At 42.2% G+C, this 21103-nt stretch overlaps 1 protein-coding gene across 5 annotated transcripts in view; it reads right to left on the reverse strand.

Moving 5' to 3' along the window:
• Positions 1-21103, reverse strand: part of LOC140726877 (high affinity cationic amino acid transporter 1-like) — a 70083-nt gene that overhangs the window by 47248 nt on the left and 1732 nt on the right. For 2 of the 5 annotated variants that reach the window (XM_073043838.1, XM_073043834.1), the window contains exon 2: positions 20782-20873. The exons of 1 other annotated variant lie outside the window; for it this stretch is intronic. The gene's annotated coding sequence lies outside the window, so the exon portion shown is untranslated. Of the gene's footprint in view, positions 1-9173; positions 9274-20781; positions 20874-21103 lie in introns of those variants that run through there. 2 more of the 5 variants (XM_073043836.1, XM_073043837.1) reach the window with 2 other exon arrangements.

Below are 21103 nucleotides of genomic sequence, written 5' to 3' on the forward strand. Positions count from 1 at the left end.
ACACCCTCCTCTACCTCTTCTGCCAGCTTGTTCCATATACTCACCATCTTCTGTGTGAAAATTTCCCCTTCAGATCTTTCTCCTCTCACCTTCAACCTCTTGGTTTTAGACCCCCTTCACCTTCTCCATGCCACTCATAAGTTTATGAACTTTTATAAAAGGTTACTCCACAGCTTCCTAGGCCCAAGGGTAAACAGTCCCAGTCCACCCAGTCCTTCCTTATAACTCAAGTCTCCTAGTCTCAGCAACATCCTTGTGAATCTTTGCTACATCTTTGTTCCCAGCTAAATAATATCCTTCCTTTATAAAGTTAGATGGCCAGAAATGCACACAATATACCAGCCACAGCAATGCATTTATAAAGTCATCTTCCCAGTCTTCCAACAAAATATTAACCTATTCCCATCTTCCTTCATTTGAAATTTGTTTTGTATTATTTGACCATTTAGTTTCACAGTTCCTAAGAAATTTTACTCATAACTTTGTAGTTTTACTTTATCACGGACACATTTGCCGTTTAACCACTTGACTGATGTCTTTCTTCTTCCCTTCAAACGTCCCCTTATACTTTCAATCATCCTTAGTCTTACTAGCACCTACTTTGTGCTTTCCTTCCAGCAGAACATATTCCCCTATTTAAATACATTTAAATGCTTCGCATTGTTACTCTACATTGTCATTTGCCGATATTGTTGCCCATATTATCTTCCCTAGTTTTATTGCCAGAACTTCAAAAATCTGGAGTGAAGTTGACTTTGTCATGGCTTTGTCCATCGTAATTACCTTAAAACTGGCATTTTTACCTGAAGCATAATTACCTGATGCTTCCTTACTTGTCTCATTTACTTTGGACCTAGTAATGTGGAATAGGCCAAGTTTGTACAACTTAATAATTCAACAGTTTAGAAAGGAGCCCCCTACACTCAGCAACTCCAGTGCCTTACCACACAACTTATCACTATGACCAGTTTAAAATGTATTGCATTTCCAAACTGGAATAATATGATAGGATAGGGAAAAATACCAAACACTTACCAAAATGCTCCCTGGTATCCTCCCATCAGAACACAGTCTACGAAAAGATAAACGATCCTGTCAATACAACTGTCTTACTTTCAATCCAGGTAGATTATGATCACTTAGATCAGTGTTCCTCAAATCTCAATTCTTGTATATGGCAACACACAAATTCAAATATCATGGGATTATGCAAGCAAAGACATTACTTGCCATTCAATCCTGATACAATTAAGTATGGCCTGTTGCCATTTGCCAAATTACTGCAACAGTTCCAAAACACTATTAATTATATCAAAGACAAACCTCTCCTTATTCCTCCCAACTTTTAAAACCTTCATCGATACCTTTCTCCAACGCCTTTTCAGTGCTAAGCAGCCATGAGGAACAAACTCCTTTCTTACTGCTTCCTTTCTTACCTATCCAGCCATCTACAGCACAAGTACGTGCAATAGCTTATCTGCCTTCTCCCAATTGCCTAGGCTTTGTTCATAAGACTGTAAAACATAGAGGAGCAGAATTAGGCCACTCAGCCCATCAAGTCTGCTCCACATTGCATCATGGCTGATATTAACCCCATTTTCCTGCCTTCTCCCCACAACCTTTGACGCCCTGACTAATCAAGAACTTATCAACCTTTGCTTTAAATGTACCCAATGGCTTGGCCTCCATATCCATTCTTGGCAATGGATTCAAGATTCAGTACCCGCTGGCTAAAGAAATTCATCATCTCTGTTCTAAATGGATATCTCTCTATCCCAAGGCTGTGCCATCTGGTCCTAGACCCACCTACTATAGGAAATATCCTCCCCACATTGACACTATCTAGGCCTTTCAGTATTCAGTAGGCTTCAATAAGATTCCCCCCCCCCCCGCCCCCACCATTCTGAAATGCTCATTAGTTAACCCTTTCATTCCTGGAGTCATTCTCACAAATCTCCTCTGGATGCTCCCCAATGCCAGCACATCTTTTCTTAGAAAAGGGGCCCAAAACTGCTCATAAATGTGGTCTGGTCATTGCCTTAAAGTGTCAGTATTATATCCTTACTTTTATATTCTGGAACTCTTGAAATAATTGCTAAGATTGCATTTGCCTTCTCTACCACTGACTCAACCTGCAAGATAACCTTTAGGGAATCATGCACGAGGACTCGTATGTCCCTTTGCATCTCTGATAGTTCAATTTTCTCCCCATTTAGAAAACAGTCTGCAGTTTTTTTTAAACCAAAGTACATGACCATACACTTGCCTACACTATATTTCATCTGCCACTTCTTTGCCCATTCTCAAAAACCTGTCTGCCCTTCTGCAGACTTCCTGCTCCCTCACACTACCTGCCCCTCTACCCATCTTTGTATCATCTGCAAACTTGCCCTCAAAGCCATGAATTCCATCATCCAAATCATTGACATATAATGTGAAAAGAAGCAGTCCCAATACCAACTCCTGCAGAACGCCACTAGTCATTGGCAGCTAACCAGAATGAAGGACTCACACTCTTTGCCTCCTGTCAATCAGCCAATCTACTATCGATGCTAGTATCTTTCCTGTAATACTATAGGCTCTTATATTGTTAAGCAGCCTCATGTGTAGCACCTTGTCAAAGGTCTTTTGAAAATCCAAATACAACATCCACTGACTCTCCTTTGTCTATCCTGCTTGGTTATTTCCGCAAAGAATTCCAAGGTGTCAGCAAGAATTCCTCTTAAGGAAATTACGCTAACTTTAGCCTATTTTATCATGTGCCTCAAAGTACCCCAAAACTTCATCCTTAATAATGGACTTCAACATTATCCCAACTGAAGTCAGGCTAACAGGCTTATAATTTCTTCTCTTTTTGACCCTCTTCTTTCTTTAAGGGAGGACTGACATTTTCCAGTCCTCCAGAACCATGCTAGAATCCAGTGATTCTTGAAAGATCATTACTAATGCCTCCCCAATCTCTTCAACTACTTCTTTCAGAACCCTGGGATGTAGTCAATCAGGACCAGGTGGCTTACCTACCTTCAGACCTTTCAGCTTCTCAAACACCTTCTTCTCCTTAGTAACTACACTCACTTCTGCCCCGACACTCTTGAATTTCTGGCGTACTGTTAGCGTTTCTACAGTGAAGACTGATACAAAATACATCCACCATTTCTTTGTTCCCCCCCCCACCATTCCTACTTTTCCAGCATCATTTTCCAGCAGTCCGATAGCTAGTCTTGCCTTTCCTTTAGTCCTTCTGTATCTGGAAAAATGTATCCTCTTCTATATTATTGGTTAGTTTACCTTAATATTTCATCTTTTCTTTCATGACTTTTTCTAGTTGCCTTTTGCAGGTTTCTCAATCCTCCAACTTCCTACTAATTTTTGCTCTATTATATGCCCTCTCTTTTGCTTTTATGCTGCCTGACTTCCCATGTCAGCCACAGCTGCCTCGTCCTCCCTTTAGAATACTTCTTCATCTTTGTGATACATCTATCTTGCTCCTTCCGGATTGCTCCCAGAAACTCCAGCCACTGCTGTTCGGCCATTATCCCCTCTAGTTAACTCTATCCACAAGGACACTACATCTTCTGATCCTATGTCTAAGGATTTAATTTGATTTCCTTTTTTTTTTAAACCAAGAGCCACACCCCCCCCACCTACCTGCCTATACTTTTGATATGACTCAGTGATGCCCATAACGTCATGCCTGCCAATCTTGAACTGCTCTATAAGATCATCTACCTTATTCCGTATACTGTGTGCATTCAAATCACACCTTCAGACCTGTATTCATCATCCTTTTTGATTTTGCTCGAATGTTACACTTTAACTCATCCCACTGACCGCAATTTTGCCCTATTATCTGCCTGTCCTTCTTTAAAGTCTTACTATACACTGCATCTTCTGGTATATCAACTGTCCCTCCTCAGCTCTGTCACTGCGAATCCTGCCAAGTTAGTTTAAATCCTCCCCAGCGACTCCAGCAAACCTGCCAGGATCCCTGGCATTTCCGTTTTCCTCATACACCACCCATCAACATCTGAAAATGCGAACTGTTCTCAGAAGTACACTGGCAATACCTAGCTCCACCTCTCCAGCATCAAATGGAAGCTTCCTATAAATGAATATTAAGAAAACTGAAGCTACTATCTTCAACTAATTGCCATCAATTCTACCCACAGGCTACTAACTATCCCTCTTCCTAGCACAGGCCATCCCGGTGTCATATCCAACTTGAGAGGAGTTTATGCTGCTCGTTTGTGTCACAAGGTGACCATCCATAAACAGGAGTCAGCATCGATGGGTACAGCATGGAGAATAAAAGGGTTAAAATCAGATGAATGGGCCAAAAATTCCATGATTTTAATGTTGCTTAACTCCATCTCTGCCTTGGCTCATCTGCTGCTGAAACATTCATTTATATCTGGAGACTTTACCGAGCTAGTGCACTTCTGGCTGCCCACTCTGGCCTTCCATCGCAAACAATGGCAACCACAACCCTACTACCTCCCTTCCCGGTCACTCTTAAGTTTCACCTTCCAGTAACTGTGGATGCACCTTTAGTCGTCAAACCAGTTCTGCAATTGCACTGTTAAACACCTCCACCTTGCCATGCCTTTTCTCCTTCAGATGTTCTCCAGAAAGCCCTGGTTTGTCACCTGCCCTCTTTATTCCGATGCTTCAGGGAGAAGCTATTTACACAATGCATTCACAAGGGTAGTATCAAACACAGGCTGTCACTGCGTTGATTGCCCACTGCAAGCTGCAGGCACTAACTGAACAGCCAGACGTCAACATTTATTTGGGTGCCACTGAAAGCAATGCCACTGTGACACAGCAGTTAATGGTGCTGCTCACCGTTCAGAGACTCGGATCCACTCCTGAACTCTCATGCAGTCTGTCTGGAGACTTCGTGGTCTCTCCAGTACTGTGCAGGTATCTAATAGACAAGCAGATTCCTCCCACGTCCTTAAGATGTGCTGCTAGGTTAACTGGTTGCTCTAGTTATTTGCACGAGACACAAAAGCTCACAGGAGCACAGGTGCACACAAGTGAGACGAGAGGTTTCAGGGATAAACGGAAGGCAAATGGGGTTGCTCTTCTGTTTTCAAGTGGCTGATTGGCCCCCTTCTGGACTGCAAATAGGAAGCGAACATTTTACATTTCTATAATTTGCTGTTACCACAGGTTAGAAACAGGAAGATACTCAGTCAGATAGTCAGTCGCTCTGCATGACTCCAACAGTAATTTACTAAGACCAGAAATTAATGATTTAGTACATTATCAGCACCAAATTTCACTCCTTTATTATAAGTCATTCAGCAAAGTCATTGTGTGGGCTAAGGCAGCTTATTAACTCCAATTTAATTGAGAATATCAAACCTCCGATTCCAACAACTATGGTGAAAAGCATTCAAGATGAAGTTTTTCAACCACTGATTTAGTAGATAGATAGATACTTTATTCATCCCCATGGGGAAATTCAACTTTTTTTTCCAATGTCCCATACACTTATTGTAGCAAAACTAATTACATACAATACTTAACTCAGTAAAAAATATGATATGCATCTAAATCACTATCTCAAAAAGCATTAATAATAGCTTTTAAAAAGTTCTTAAGTCCTGGCAGTAGAATTGTAAAGCCTAATGGCATTGGGGAGTATTGACCTCTTCATCCTGTCTGAGGAGCATTGCATCGATAGTAACCTGTCGCTGAAACTGCTTCTCTGTCTCTGGATGGTGCTATGTAGAGGATGTTCAGAGTTATCCATAATTGACCGTAGCCTACTCAGCGCCCTTCGCTCAGCTACCGATGTTAAACTCTCCAGTACTTTGCCCACGACAGAGCCCGCCTTCCTTACCAGCTTATTAAGACGTGAGGCGTCCCTCTTCTTAATGCTTCCTCCCCAACACGCCACCACAAAGAAGAGGGCGCTCTCCACAACTGACCTATAGAACATCTTCAGCATCTCACTACAGACATTGAATGACGCCAACCTTCTAAGGAAGTACAGTCGACTCTGTGCCTTCCTGCACAAGGCATCTGTGTTGGCAGTCCAGTCTAGCTTCTCGTCTAACTGTACTCCCAGATACTTGTAGGTCTTAACCTGCTCCACTCATTCTCCATTAATGATCACTGGCTCCATATGAGGCCTAGATCTCCTAAAGTCCACCACCATCTCCTTGGTCTTGGTAAGACATTGAACACAGAATATACCAGCAAACACCTTGGTAACTTAGCAGTTAGCGCGATGCCATTCCAGTTTGGGGCATCCTGGAGTTCAGAGTTCAATTCCGGCACCATTCTGTACATCCTCCCCATGGAATGCGTGGGTTATCCTCAGGTGTTCCAGTTCCCTCCCACAGTCCAAAGAAGTACCAGGTAGATTAATCGGCCATTGTAAACTGCCCCATGACTAGGTCAGGGTTAATCGGGGTTGTTAGGGGTTGCTAGGGCAGCATGGCTCTAACGCCCAGAAGGGCCTACTCCACACTGTTGCTAAATAAATTAATTTTGCTTACACTCTTTTTGACTGTAGTTCCATGGGTGCCAGTTGTAACTTTACTACCATATCCAAATGGCTATTATTAACTCGTACCTCAATGGCAAATCAACAGTTTATTTAACTAACAGTTAAACAGAGAGTAAACCCATGCCAGGTAATGGGTCACCTGATATAGACTAGCATATTGCCTATTAACTGTTTCCCATTCCCCTCCTCCCAAAAAACAAACAACAAGCAGGTCCCGGGGCAATTTATGGTTTTCGGTCAGATTAAAGATACAAGCTGCTGATTTGCTGGTCTGGTGTGAGTCACTGTCATCCCCATTCAAGGTGGCTTCAGTATACAATGACAACCATGTTCCCTCCTCCAGCTTTTTTATCAGATTGCCGGGCACTGACAGGTGCAGCTTCCCAAATCCAGGGCCGCTCCTACACAACCGAGATCTTGCTGGCATTGTACATTAGCACAGTGAGACAGTTGAGATAAACAGATGTTAAAATGTCCTATCACAGAGAGTTGGCTTTATCGCAAACTGCACTGGAATTCACTCCCATAAAGCACAAAAGATACCAGCAAGGATGCCGGAAGGATCCTCCTAAATCAGTGGAAGGTCTTTTTTTAAAAAAAATCTAAATCAAGAAGATAGGGTCACAATTGCTGCCTCATTTGATTGAAGGCATTAACAATGCAACAACATGGTAAAGCGAAGTGTTAGTCTGAATCAAGAGCTCAGAGCTCTGGCATTAGATTAAACCCCTGGCTCTCTGTCTTCACCAGTTTCAGAAGTACAATCCTGTGCAAAAGTCTTAGGCACCCTAGATGTCTTATATTATCTCAAATGGTATGAACACCACAGCGCTGAGGCTGTCTGGGATTACCTGATGAGAGAGAAGCAAGCAGGACAGCCATAGCCTGAAGGAGAAGTGTGGCACGTACTCCTAGATGCGTGGAACAACCTACCAGTCAAGTTTTTTTTTAATTACCGTAAGCTGCATAACAGAGTACCAAAAGGAATTGCAGTTTTAAAGGTAAAAGGTGGTCACACCAAATATTGATTCGATTTAGTTATTTAAAAAAAAACTTATTGCTCTTTATAGTAATTTTTAAATATTGATTTAAAAACTTTTCATTTCATTATTTTTCAAAGCATCATTACTTCACTGATTTCTTTTTACTTGTGCCTAAGAGTTTTGCACAGTACTGTATGTTTGTTTCAATTACCTTCTCAGTACAAAGTTTCCATACACAGGTAATTGTCATTGACATCAGTGATCATCTTTCTTCATTACCTGAAGCAAGTCTTAACCCACTGACTCAAACAAGATCTCCTTCCTCCACCCAATTTAACCCTGAAGTTGCAAAAAGCGAATCTCCGAATTCCTTGCCTTCTTAATAATTTTAATTTTACTTCCTCACTTCATGTGCTGCCACTTAAATTTACCAAGACTCTGCAACTCATGTCCATGTGGTAGACACCACCACTCTCAGACATGAAAATTAGATCCATGTTTTAATGAAACTACAAGTGATAGAACCATGCGGCACTGTGGCCACATGCCAGAGCAGAAAAACAGCTCAGGAGTGCAAGGAAAGATCTTCCAGTGGCATGCGGTGATAAAAGGCATTTTCTTATAGAAGGTTATTCAATAAAGATCCTCAGAAGAATCTGTCACAATTTTCAGACATTCGGGAATAGGAACTGTGGAACTAAATATACTCCTGATATTAAATCATATAGAAATTTAAAGCATGGAAAATTCAGTAACAACTTTACAATTAACGATAGCTCAAGTACGCGTATGACAATGCAGATGGAGCAGATCTAAATTAGACAAAAATTATAAGTTGATCTATCGGCTATTTAATGTTTTCAGATCCTTATGTAGCAGCAAACCAGTAGACTGGATTCCAATGCAAGGCACCAATGAGCAAGCAAGAAGCACAATTCTGTTTGCATGTACAAATAGGTGGAAAACACGCGAGCTTGTCTTAATGCAATATGGCTCACTATAATGCTTTAAAAACATGTCCTGCCCATTACATGTGACTCACGGAACAGAGGACTGCAGGATTTGGAGCACTAACCCAAAGATTCTGGTTAGAGCTGTTTGTATATTCTAAGCCTTTCGGTTTGGAATTGATTAGGAGCTTGGGAATCTTGCTATTCTCTTTGTTACCCTTCCTTTAATAAACAAGAGAAGTTTTATGATGGGGAGTTTGATCATTACGCCTTATAAATGGGGGAAAGAGAAGAAGCATCCGCTTCACTAACCTGTAACCCAATTCTTGTTAGTGCTTCAGATTTCCTGATCAACCCTATTAACTTACTTGTAACCCGGTTGTGGTGCACCAGGCTTTTGTTGAACACCAGGTAGCCAACTGCCATAGTCCACAGAAATTTTCATAACATAACACAACCTTATTAAAGATTTAATTGCTGGAACAAAATGTACTGGGCATTGATAAAGACTGGGCACACTAATCCACATCAAAAGAAATACAGAAAAAAATACAATGTGTCTATGTGTGAAAGCTTCAATTATTGACACACAAAAATGCTAGCTCTAAACTCACTGCATTCAAATTGTATAAAACTTTACCAAACTTACAGGGATCCGAGGAAAATTTATAGACAAACATGCATTTCATATACGTTTATTCATGACGTTACACCAACCTTCACAAAGTTGAAGAAATTTAAAATAAACAGAAGCTTAATCCAATTTTCACCGAACAGCTCTACGTTCCTACAAGTTTCTACAATGCAACAAATTGTTTGTTTACTTGTTATACAGGTTCGACTGTTTCCAAAAAGTGGGATGGACCGGGGTGTTGAGGCCTGTGCCAATCAGAACAATGCCAAGTACAGACATAAAGCATTGGCACAAGATAGAAAAAACATGTCAAATGACCACTACAAATAGCTGGACTGGAACAGTGGCATGGAAAAATTATTCAAGTGTTGTCATCATGTCATCATTTACATCTCTTACGTACCCTTCGATCTTCAAAACTGCAATACTACATTAACATTACCATCCAATGAGGCCCCAGGACTTGGAAGGCGTAGGCAGTGTGGCATTTGCTAGCTTACCCAAAAGACTTCAGAGGGAGGCTTGGCTAATTTTAAGATAGATATTCCATGCTGGGGCAAACTGAAACCTTGCTCGGGCACAAAGCCAGAAGTTTATCTCTCCTGCACATTTCCAGACGCTAATTCCATAGCAATACATTTAAAGGGTAATTGCACGACTGAAGTTAGACACTTCACCTCCTGCTGACATACATGAAAGCAGGAGCGACACTACCAGATTTTCTGCTGTTTCCCCAGAAGGGCTGCTATTGATTCAGACCAGGAGGGAAGCATTTTTTTCTAAACATGAGGCTCACGTTGACAAGACAGAGACAGATCAGTGCAGGGCGATTCCATTTTTTTCCGCACCATAGAGTCATAAAGAATACAGCAAAGACACAAGCACTTCCATGTCGACCACAGAAATCAACAATAACCTTCAACTATCAAGAGAAACTCCTAACTCATGTCTTTTGGAAACTTACTGGTCGAGCCATGTGCACTTGCATCCAAATTATTTATATAAATAACAAATAACAAGGATCCCAACACCATCCTCTGCAGCAAACCAGCCACCAGCTTCCATTCTGAGAAAGCCTTCAGCCACACCACCTGTTTGCTACCTCTGTGCCAGTTTTGAATCCAAATTAGCTCCCCTTGGATTCCATGGAACTTTGCCTTCCATACCAGCCTACTATGCAGGATCTTGGCAAAGACCTTGCTAAAGTCCAAATATGAACATCCACTACCCTACTCTCATCTGCCTTTTTTGGTTAGTTGTTCCAAAAAAAAGAATATATTTGTCAAACTCAACTCCCCACACACAAAGCCATCGTGACTCCTCCCCTCCTAACAGACTCTGCCTATCCAAATCAGGTAGATCCTGTACCTCAATTTCCTCCAGTAATCTTCCCACTACTTGTGTCAAGATGACTTGCTTGCAGTTCCATGATTTGTCTTTGCTACTCTTCAGAACATGTTCCAGTCTTCAGGAACTTCACCAGTGAGGAACAAAGTAAATATCTATGCAAAACCCTCCACAATTTCTTCTCTAAACTCCCACAAAACCCAAGGAGGTACTCAGTTAGGTAAGACCACAAATACCCCCTCCCTGATCATACAAATGCTCCCCAAAACATCCCCACTTGTTTCTCTCATCTCTCAAGCAACCATGATCTCCTCAATAAACACTAAAGGTCAGAGAAATGCAGCAGGCTCCCTCCATCTTCTCCACGTACAGTTCTGGTCACCCTGTTATAGGAAAGGTGTGATTAAAATGGAGAGAGTGAAGAGGAAATTTAAGATGTTGTCGTGACTAGAGAGCCTGAGTTATAAAGAGAAGTTGGCCGGACTAGTTCTACTTCTTGGAAAACAGCAGAACAAAGGGATGACCTTATAGAAATGCTTAAACACAGGAGAGGCATAGATAAGATAGACAGTAACATCCGCTTCCGCAGGACAGCAAAGTCTAAAACCAGGGGGCATGAGATCATGGTAAAAGGGAAAGATTCAAAAGGGATCTGAGGGTCAGGCTTTCTCTATGCAAACAGTGGTGAGCACACTGGATGAGCTGTCAAGAATGTGGTTGAGCTCAGTACAATAGAATCAGTTAAGCAGCACTTGGATAGGTACATATAGAGACAGAGCTTCAAGGGAAATTGGAACTAGATGGGTGGGCAATGTGGTTTGCATAGACTGTTTGGGCCAAAGGGCCTGTATCCATGTTGTATTGATGTATGACTCTATGTCCCACAGTGCAGCAGATCACAGACCTTTCACTTCCTTGCATTCCCCTTCCAAACTTAGCAACAACCACCTTCACAGCGCGAGAGCACTGTACCAACTCATGTTTTCCACTAAAGCAAAACACTAGGTCAACGAAATACAGAATTAACCCTCCTTGTAACTGTTTAACTCAGGGGAAGGATCAGACTACAAATCCCAAATCACACCCATTTTAGTAGATGCCACCAGCAGTATGTATCAGTCTAATCTGGCCACGAAAGAATACAGCAGCAGCTGGACTTGTGTATAGACCACAAGCCTATCATCTGCCTTGGCAAGTAGGATGCTGTAATGTGAAGGCATTGCTAACAAAGGACTAGATTTGCCCAAGATTCACATGGGCTTTCACCAATCTATCCATAATTAGAGAACTTCTCTATTTTCCCACACAAAACTCACTGCAGCCTGCAGTAACACCCAAAACTTCAAAATTAAAATAATTAATTGATTTGAATTTAATTAGACTCCTCTATATCTGGTCTCTCTACCTTCTCCAAACTATGTAGAAGAGAGCTTCTCAGACCATCTCTGGACACCATGCATTCCACAGATAACAACGTCACTGGTTGCTGAAGACCTACATCCCAAAATTCCCTCCCTCCACTATCATCGAAGACTTGCCTTAATAACCATTTCTGATCTTTGTATTTTCAAATACCAAATGCCTTAACTCAATGTCACTTGACAGATGCTCAAAGAAAGCACTCAGGAAGTTATTTTAACTACTTATTAATGCAAGCAGCTCCCGATTAAGGCAGAAGTCTGGAGGGGAGGTGCATGCAAGTCAACTGCAACAACAGGCTAACTCCTCAAGATCAACGGATCCAAAGCTCAGAGTGGAGGGCATTCTGCAATGAAGGTCCTGCATTAGGGAAGCAAGTAAGCATGATAGAGAAGGCGCCAGTTAGGCACAAGAGCATGTCCTTGAAGAAGGACATTTCATAGTCATTTACGCATAGTGAGCCAGCTCTGGAGATTCTTTGTGAGTGATTTGGCACCAGACTATCAACCCATGTACACGCTTCAGAGCAACTATGCTGCAGCCAGAGTTGCCATCTTTCAAACAAGTTGCTAAAATAGTTTTTGCTCTCAGCCGTAAATAATCCAGTAGCTTTCCCTCAACCAACAGCACTCAAACAGACCCCTCTGGAGGTTCATGAAACCTTGCTTTTCAACTCCTTCCATTCCCTAGTGATGTCAGGAAACAAAACTCTTGCTTTCCCCAACTACCCTTCCAAGTACAGCTTTACCTTACAGATCTGACAAACGCATTACAAAATAACGAATAATAAGTCAGAGATCACGATGTGGGTCCATGTTAAGTGAAAAATATTAGCTCCATCCTCTGGAATCCCTATAATGAAATAATCTTTTCAGCATCCACTGTATAAGCACAAAAAACTCTTCAATTACAGTTTTCATAAGAACATCCAAATACAGTTCACACCAAATTACGAACCAGCGACACTGCAATGATTATACCTGTGCTGGTCATTTATCACCGTCACATCCCTTTTTTAAAGGAGCAATGTTAGTGCTCTACACTTGGAACTAAAAGCAACAGGGAACCATAGCAGATATGGAAATAGGGAGACATATCAGAAGTACAAGAAGTGTGGGGTAATGTTTAAAAAGGTCATAAGAAAGGCAAATAAGGATGCAAAATATCACTAGCAGACAGGATTAAGGAATGTCTGAAAAATGTTTTTAATAAGGATAACAGGAAACAACCAGGACAAAATTAGAGTCCATTAAGAACAAAGAGGCCAATCTATGCATGAAGCAAAAAGTTATAGGAGAAGTTCTACAGGAAAAATTCTGATTAATGATCACTTCAGAGATGGTCTGCCTGGCTATTATGTCTGATCAAGCTGACTGAATCTTGACTGGTTAACAAAATATACTGATGTGGTTTACATGGACTTCAGCAAATCTTTCAACAAGGTCCCACATGGGAGACTAGCCCAAAAGATTAAGGTCCATGCAATCCAGGGCAAGTTGCCAAAATGGATCCAAAAATGGAGATCAAGAGTGAGTCAGAGGGCTGTTGTTGTGATTGATATGTGTGACTGGGGGTCAGTGCTAGAAACCCTGCTGTTTGTCATATACACGAATAATAGATTGACTTCTTCCAATCACCTTATAATCATGCCCACTCACTTAGCTATTCATACACTAAGGAAAAAGGCACTGGCTGTCCACTCTATCAATGACTCTTATCATCTTAAACACCACTATTAATTCACCTTTCATCCTCCTCTGCTCCAAACTACTCATCTTTTTCAGTGCTGGCCCTTCGATAAGAACTGGTGTGTGTTCCCTCAACTTCCCCTTCCTGACATCCACAAGCAGTTCCTTGTTCTTACTGATGTTGAGTGCAAGGCTGTCGGTGTGACACCACTCAACCAGCTGATTTGTCTTACTCCTGTACACCTCCTCCTAGGCCCAACATATAGATGCAATTACGAGAAGGTAAGCTAGCGGCAATATTTCATTAGGAGTTTGAGGAAATTTGGTATGTCATCAAAGACTTTGGGCCTCTGTATCTCCTCTGCAAATGGACCCTTAACTTCCTCCTCAGGAGACCATAGTCAGTGCAGATCAGAACTAACATCTCCTCTTCACTGATAATAAACACTGGCACACCTCAAGGATGTACGCTTAGCCCACTGCTCTTCTCTCCCTACGCCCACAACCGTACAGCTAGACGCAGCACAAACATCATCTATAAATTCCCCAATGACACCACTGTTGACTGCGAAAATCCCAGATGGTGACAAGGTGGTGTATAGGAGTGAGATAGATCAGCCGGTTGAGAGGTATGACCAAGGAATTGATATAATAGGCCGTTATAAGCCATGCCTATTAAGTTCAGTGCAGTCAAAAATTACCTGAATGTAATGTCATCTCACTGTTTCTACATCAATATTGTTAAAAGAAAAATTGTCTTTTAATATTCCATATTAAAATAGAAGCTATGCATAGAAAATATACAATTACCATCACTTACCTCAGAGCAGCATGCTGTGCTTCCAGGATCATTCCCTTCCTGGCATGTCATTCAAGGCTCCATGGATGGGCCAGGTGACAGACATTTAGGGATGTCCTGATGGAGCGGTGTGAGCCAACAGCTCCTGTCCAGATCAAAATAACTGGGGCTATCACACTCCGGGGTGCAAGGTGAAGCATGTCAGCAAAAAGAGACAATTTTGGCAAACAATGTGCAAGATTCACCTCAAGATAAATTCCTTCCCCTTAAACATCTACTTTAAAAATTCTTGCCTGAACACCCATGCAGCTGAGTGCCAAGCTTGTGAGTGAAACTTTATCGACCATTTTCACAACCCAAACCGAGAATCAACCCAAACCAAAGGAATGAAAGATTCTATGAGCTCTTGGGTGTGAACATCAGTCATCACATCCTGAAAGTTCACATTTAAGTTTAGTTCTCATTCAGCAACACATGAATGCCCATAAATATAGCCAAACGAAACAGCATTATTCTGGGGCCAAGCTGTTCCTACACAGTATCAACAATCATACACAGCACAAGACACATAGCACATAATTACAATAGCAGTAAGCATACAGTCATACTTCCTGTTGAATACCACGTACTGCCCTCTCTCAGCTGATGAAACAATACTTCTCCATGTTGAGCAGCACTTGGAGGAGGCATTGAGGGTGGCGAGGGCACCAAACGTACTCTGGGTGGGGAACTTCAATGCCCATCACCAAGAGTGGTTTGAAAGCACCACTACAGACCAAGCTGGTCGGGTGCTACTAGACTGGGACTATAGCAGGTGGTGAGGGAACCAGCAAGAGGGAAAAACACACAATCTCTTTCTCACCAACTTGCCTGCTGTGGAAGCATCTGTCCACGACAGCGTTGGTAGAAGTGACCACCGCACAGTATTTGTGGAGACTAAATCCCATCTCCACATTGAAGAAACCCTCCACCGTGTTGTGTGGCACTACCACCTTGCTAAATGGGATAGATTTGAAACAGATCTAGTAGCCCAAAACTGAGTATCTATGAGGCATTGTGGGCCATCAGCAGCAGCAGAACTGTACTCAACTACAATGTCTAACCTCATGACCTGACATATCCCCCACTCTAATATTACCTCCAGACCACAGGATCAACCCTGGTTCAATGAAGAATGCAGGAAAGCATGCCGACAACAACCACCAGGCATACCTCCATATGAGGCATCACCCTGGTAAAGCCACAACACAGGACTACTTGCATGCCAAACACCATAAGCAGCAAGTGATAGAGCTAAAGTGGTCCCACAACTAGCAGATCAGATCCAAGCTCTGCAGTCCTGCCACATCCAGCCATGAATGGTGGTGGACAATCAAACAATTCACTGGAGGAGAAGGCTCCACAAATATCCTCACCCTCAATGACAGAGGAGCCCAGTACACCTGTGCGAAAGATAAGGCTGGGGCATTTGCAACTACCTTCAGTCAGAGTGCCAAGTAGATGATCCAGCTCGACCTCCTCCAGAAGTCCCCAGCATCCTGGATGTCAGTATGTAGCCAATCCAATTCACTCCACATTATATCAAGAAACTGCTGAAAGCACTGGATACTGTGAAGGCTATGGGCCCAGACAAAATCCCAGCAATAGTCCTGAAGACTTGGGCTCTAGAACTTTCCGTGCCACTAGCCAAGCTGTTCCAGTACAGCTACTATACCGGCATCTACCTGGCAATGTGGAAAATTACACAAGAAACAGGACAAGTCCAACCCAGCCAATTATTGCCCTATCAGCCTATGCTCAATCATCAGCAAAGTAAAGGAAGGGGTCATCAACAGAACTATCATGTTGCACCTACTCACCAATAACCATCAAGATATATGCTATACTATTTGATGTATACATAGTAATTAGTGGAGTAACAAACACGCAAATAGGCCTAACCTGTACATCCATGGAGCAGCAACACATTGCAAAAGTAGCGGAGGGAAGAGGGTGGCAGTTACATCCTAGAGGAGGGATTAGGCTGTGTGCCCTCCTTTAACTTTGGCTTCTTCAAGTAGGCGTCCAGATTTGACCGCCTTTTCTCAAGCTTCCTCTCAAGAAGCAATTCTCAGTAGCAGGAAATCATGTCACGAAGACCTCTATTGTGGTGAGGTTTCTTGCTGGTGTTTCCTCTTCTCCATCTACGTCCTCAGATTCACGCAGGATGTGCTGCTCTGCCGATTTTTGAAACTCTTCGTTATTAAGACTCTCACCATGCAGGAACTCTTCAACATCACCATCATTAGCATCCTCACACCATTATCATTTGCAGTTTCACATCCATGCCAATACTTTTCCTCGACATCTTAGATGTACTACCCTCAGTGGAAGTTGCAGGCCATTTTCCAGACATTATGGTGAAAAAAAATAGAATAAATTGGTGAGGGAGCAAAAACGTTTACATGCGCGGGGGAAACAGAGCGTGAACTAACATGTGACTGGCTGTGAGTAGCTCAGAGCATACGTAAAGCACTCTCATTGGCTGATTGTTTACTGTTATGGTGGCCACTTGAGAAGTACAAGTATTGTCTAGTATGTTTTTACTCATTTTTTAAAATTTCAAAATAATTGAATAACTACGTTGTAATGAATCAGCACTCTGCAGGGTAGCATTATGTGGGGTCTGAGTGTATATTGAAGGCTGAGGCAAACAGCAGATCAACCATTGACAGTGCAAGCTTGGGAAGATGTATGATCTACTCTTGATCCTTTTTGTTATGTTTCTGATGACACAGGTGTAAGCACAAACTGTCCCAATTCAGCACTCTCAACTGTAGGGGAAATTTTAAAAAACTTCAATACTAGTAGCAACACCAGGTTACAGGTAGTCCCCAAGTTACAAACGTCCAACTTATGGACAACTCGTACTTATGAACCGAGGAAGGAGAACGCTGTCCGCCATTTTAAGTCAGATTGTGACGCCGTCCACCATTTTAAGTCATTGCCGTTGACACTGTGTTGAGTGTTTAACTTTGTATTTGCTTAAATTTTTCTTAGTAAGATTCACCCTGACCCACCCCACCCCCCCCCCCCACCCCGTTCTGGTCGGCTGGTGGCGCAGTCAGATCAGCACCAGGCTAGAGAACAGAGGTTCCTGAGTTCAATTTAGTGACAGACAGCTCCTGTGCTGAGTTGATGCCGATCCAGTGACTCCCGTACCATCCGTGCCAGGTTGCTGTCGAGCTCGTAACTCGACATCGTAAAAAAAACTGCCAACTCCAGTTTAAATTCCTACGCGGAATATTGTGGAGGGTCAAATACCCAATCCCAGCACAGCCCCCACTTGTCCCGTTTAACCTGTCTCAGTGCGGTGCAGTTTAGGACCCGGGGAATTCAGTGCTGTGGTCCTTAGGACCCGGGGAATTCAGTGCTGTGGTCCTTAGGACCCAGCAGACCTCAGGAGCCGGCGCAGGTCAGGACCCGCCGCCCGCAGTGTTTCTGTTCCATTGACGGGAAGCGATCGCGATTGAAAATAAAGTGGAAATAATAAAGCATTTGGAAAGAGGTGAAATGCCATCGGTCATTGGAAAAGCGTTAGGCTACAGTCGGTCAACGATCGGAACAATTTTAAAGGATAAAGTGAGAATAATGGAGCATGTGAAAGACCCTGACCCGATGAAAGCTACAATTATTACTAAGCAATGCAGTGGTTTAATTATTGGAATACATACGTTTCTTAAGTGTTTTATATGCATAGAAAGGTAAAATATATACTATATACTAAGACAAATGTTTGACTAACTGACCCTAAGTAATACCAGATGTACTTGTTCTGACTTCCGTACAAATTCGACTTAAAGACGGGCTCAGGAATGGAACTCGTACGTAACCCGTGGACTGCCTGTATTGTATAAAGAGGGAGCATTATTCTGCACTCACTATATCTGATCTAACGGCACAATGTTTAAAATAGGAGTCTTTCCAACTCAAGTCCTCATTCTGATACGCATATCAAAAGCAATTACTTCCCCGAGCCATTTACCTGTAGCTCAGGTGAAACATTCCTGATCGTCAGGATCACCATCTGTATGAGTTTTGAGATATACCAACATATACCATGCATGCAGCCGTTCTGCGAGCTTCCTTTAGTTAGCTAGTATGCTTTCAAAGTTCCTCACGACTGCTGAGTGTGCATCAGTTTGAGTGGTGCACAAAAGTTGCTATCTGGCTATCAATTGAGATGAAACAATACTGTCAATCAAGCCACACCTTGCTACTAACTAATACAGCCCAAGTCCCGTTACTTAAGACTAATTGCTGCAGAAAATTATAGTTCTGACCAGTATAGATTTATATGGGCTCAGAAGTACCTCACACAGGTATGACACATAATAAAACATCTTGATTGAATACGTGTGGGTGCTGAGGGGTGTGAATAAACATAATCCTGTGTACTTGTAACTGAAGCTCATTTGAAATTTTAATATCACATTCGATTCTTGCCTTGCAAGGTTTAATAATTGATGCTTAGAATCAGTAAGTTATAACCTATTATGAGTCCAACTTGTCCATACCACCTGTGTTGCCCTGTAGGAGTCAACTTCTGATTCCCAATTTGACATGTCTGTCCATGGCCTTCTCTGCTGCCAGGATGAAGTCAAACCCACCTCACATCCTGCCTGAATAACCTCCCACCTGATGACATGAATGTCTGGTAATTTCTCCCCCCCCCCCCCCCCATCCTCCTCTCTTTTTCCATTCCTCTTTCCAGTTCCCCTCTCACCTTCTCATCCACTTCTCTTTCTTTTACGGTCCACTGTCCTCTTCCATTAGATTTCTTCTTATTCAGCCTTTGACCTCTCCCAGCTTCTTACTTCATTCCTTTTCCCCCACCCACTCACCTTGTCTCACCTATCACCTTCAGCTTCTACGCCTTTCCCTGCACCCCACTTCCTTATTTTGGCTTCTGCCCCTTCCTTTCCTGCCTTGATGAAGTGTCTAAAACTTCGACTGTTTGCTCCCCTCCATAAATACGGCCTGACTTGCAGAATCTTGTGTTTATTAAACTTCAGACTGTCTATAGCTGAGTTCTACTCCATCGATCCCTCTCATGACCTTATAAACCTCCATCAGATCTCCCCTCAGCCTCTAACACTACAAAAATACAACTCAAGCTTGTCCAACCTCTCATTATACCACATGCTCTCTAATCGAGGCACCATCTTGGTACCCTCTCAAAAGGCTCGATATCCTTCCTGTTATGGGGGCAACCAGAACTGTACCTAGTACTCCAGATGCAGCTCAACTAGTTTATATAAAGCTGCAACATAACTTCTTGACTCCATACCTCAACTAATAAATCAAGCACGGCATCAGCCTTCTTAACCATCCTATTAGCCGTGTAGCCACTTTCAGAGATCTATGAAATTGAACCCCAAAATCCCTCTGCTCATCAAACTGTTAAGGGCCTTGCTCTTAAGTGCATCGCCTTTTTACATTGGATCAACCAAGGTGCAATAATTCACGATTGGCTGGGTTAAATTCCATCTACCCTTTCTCTGCCCATATCCGTAAGTGATCTCGGAATCAGAATCAGGTTTATTATCACTGGCATGTGACGTGAAATTTGTTAACTTAGTAGCAGCAGTTCAATGCAATACATAATCTAGCAGAGAGAGAAAAATAATAAAATAAAAATAATAAGTAAACAAGTAAATCAATTACACATGTTGAATAGATTAAAATGTGCAAAAACAGAAATACTGTATATTAAAGAAAAGTGAGATAGTGTCCAAAGATTCAATGTCCATTTAGGAATCAGATGGCAGAGGGGAAGAAGCTGTTCCTGAATCGTTGAGTGTGTGCCTTCAAGCTTCTGTACCTCCTTCCTGATGGTAACAGTGAGAAAAGGGCATGTCCTGGGTGCTGGACATCCTTAATAGTGGTGTGCTCCCTAAAGATGTCCTGGGTACTTTGTAGGCTAGTGCCCAAGATGGTGCTGACTAGATTTACAACCTTCTGCAGCTTCTTTCGGTCCTGTGCAGTAGCCCCTCCATGCCAGACAGTGATGCAGCCTGTCAGAATGCTCTCCACAGTACAATCTATATCCCATTGTATTCTTTGCCAGTCTTCTATGCTATCCACAACACCACCAATCTTCAATTCATCTATAAACTTACTAACCTTCCCATTTACATTTTCATCCAGGTCATTTATATACATCACAATCTGCAGCAGTCCCAGTATAGATCCCTGTGGAAACCACTAATCACAGACCTCCAGCTCGAGTAAGTCCCCTTGACTACTGCCCTGTCTTCTCTGGGCAAGCCAGTTCTGAATCCAAACCACCAATTCACCATAGATCTCATTCACCTCTTCTGGATAAGCCTGCATGAGGGAGCATCAGAACAGTTTATCCAGGGTATAACTATCAGATACTGAAGGGAATGCACTTACAGTGACGCTTCAAGGAACTGTGTGAGGCGAGTTTTTCTTATACAGAGTAAGTACCTGGATTGCACTGCCAAAGGTAGTGGCAAGTAAAGAGGCTGTAAGACAAATGAATATTCAGGGTTAAAAATACATATCAAGTACAGATAGATAGATAGATAGATAGATACTTTATTCATCCCCATGGGGAAATTCAACTTTTTTTCCAATGTCCCATACACTTGTTGTAGCAAAACTAATTACATACAATACTTAACAGTAAAAAATATGATATGCATCTAAATCACTATCTCAAAAAGCATTAATAATAGCTTTTTAAAAAGTTCTT

Source organism: Hemitrygon akajei, chromosome 4 (genome assembly GCF_048418815.1).
Source record: "Hemitrygon akajei chromosome 4, sHemAka1.3, whole genome shotgun sequence".
NCBI lineage: Eukaryota > Metazoa > Chordata > Chondrichthyes > Myliobatiformes > Dasyatidae > Hemitrygon > Hemitrygon akajei.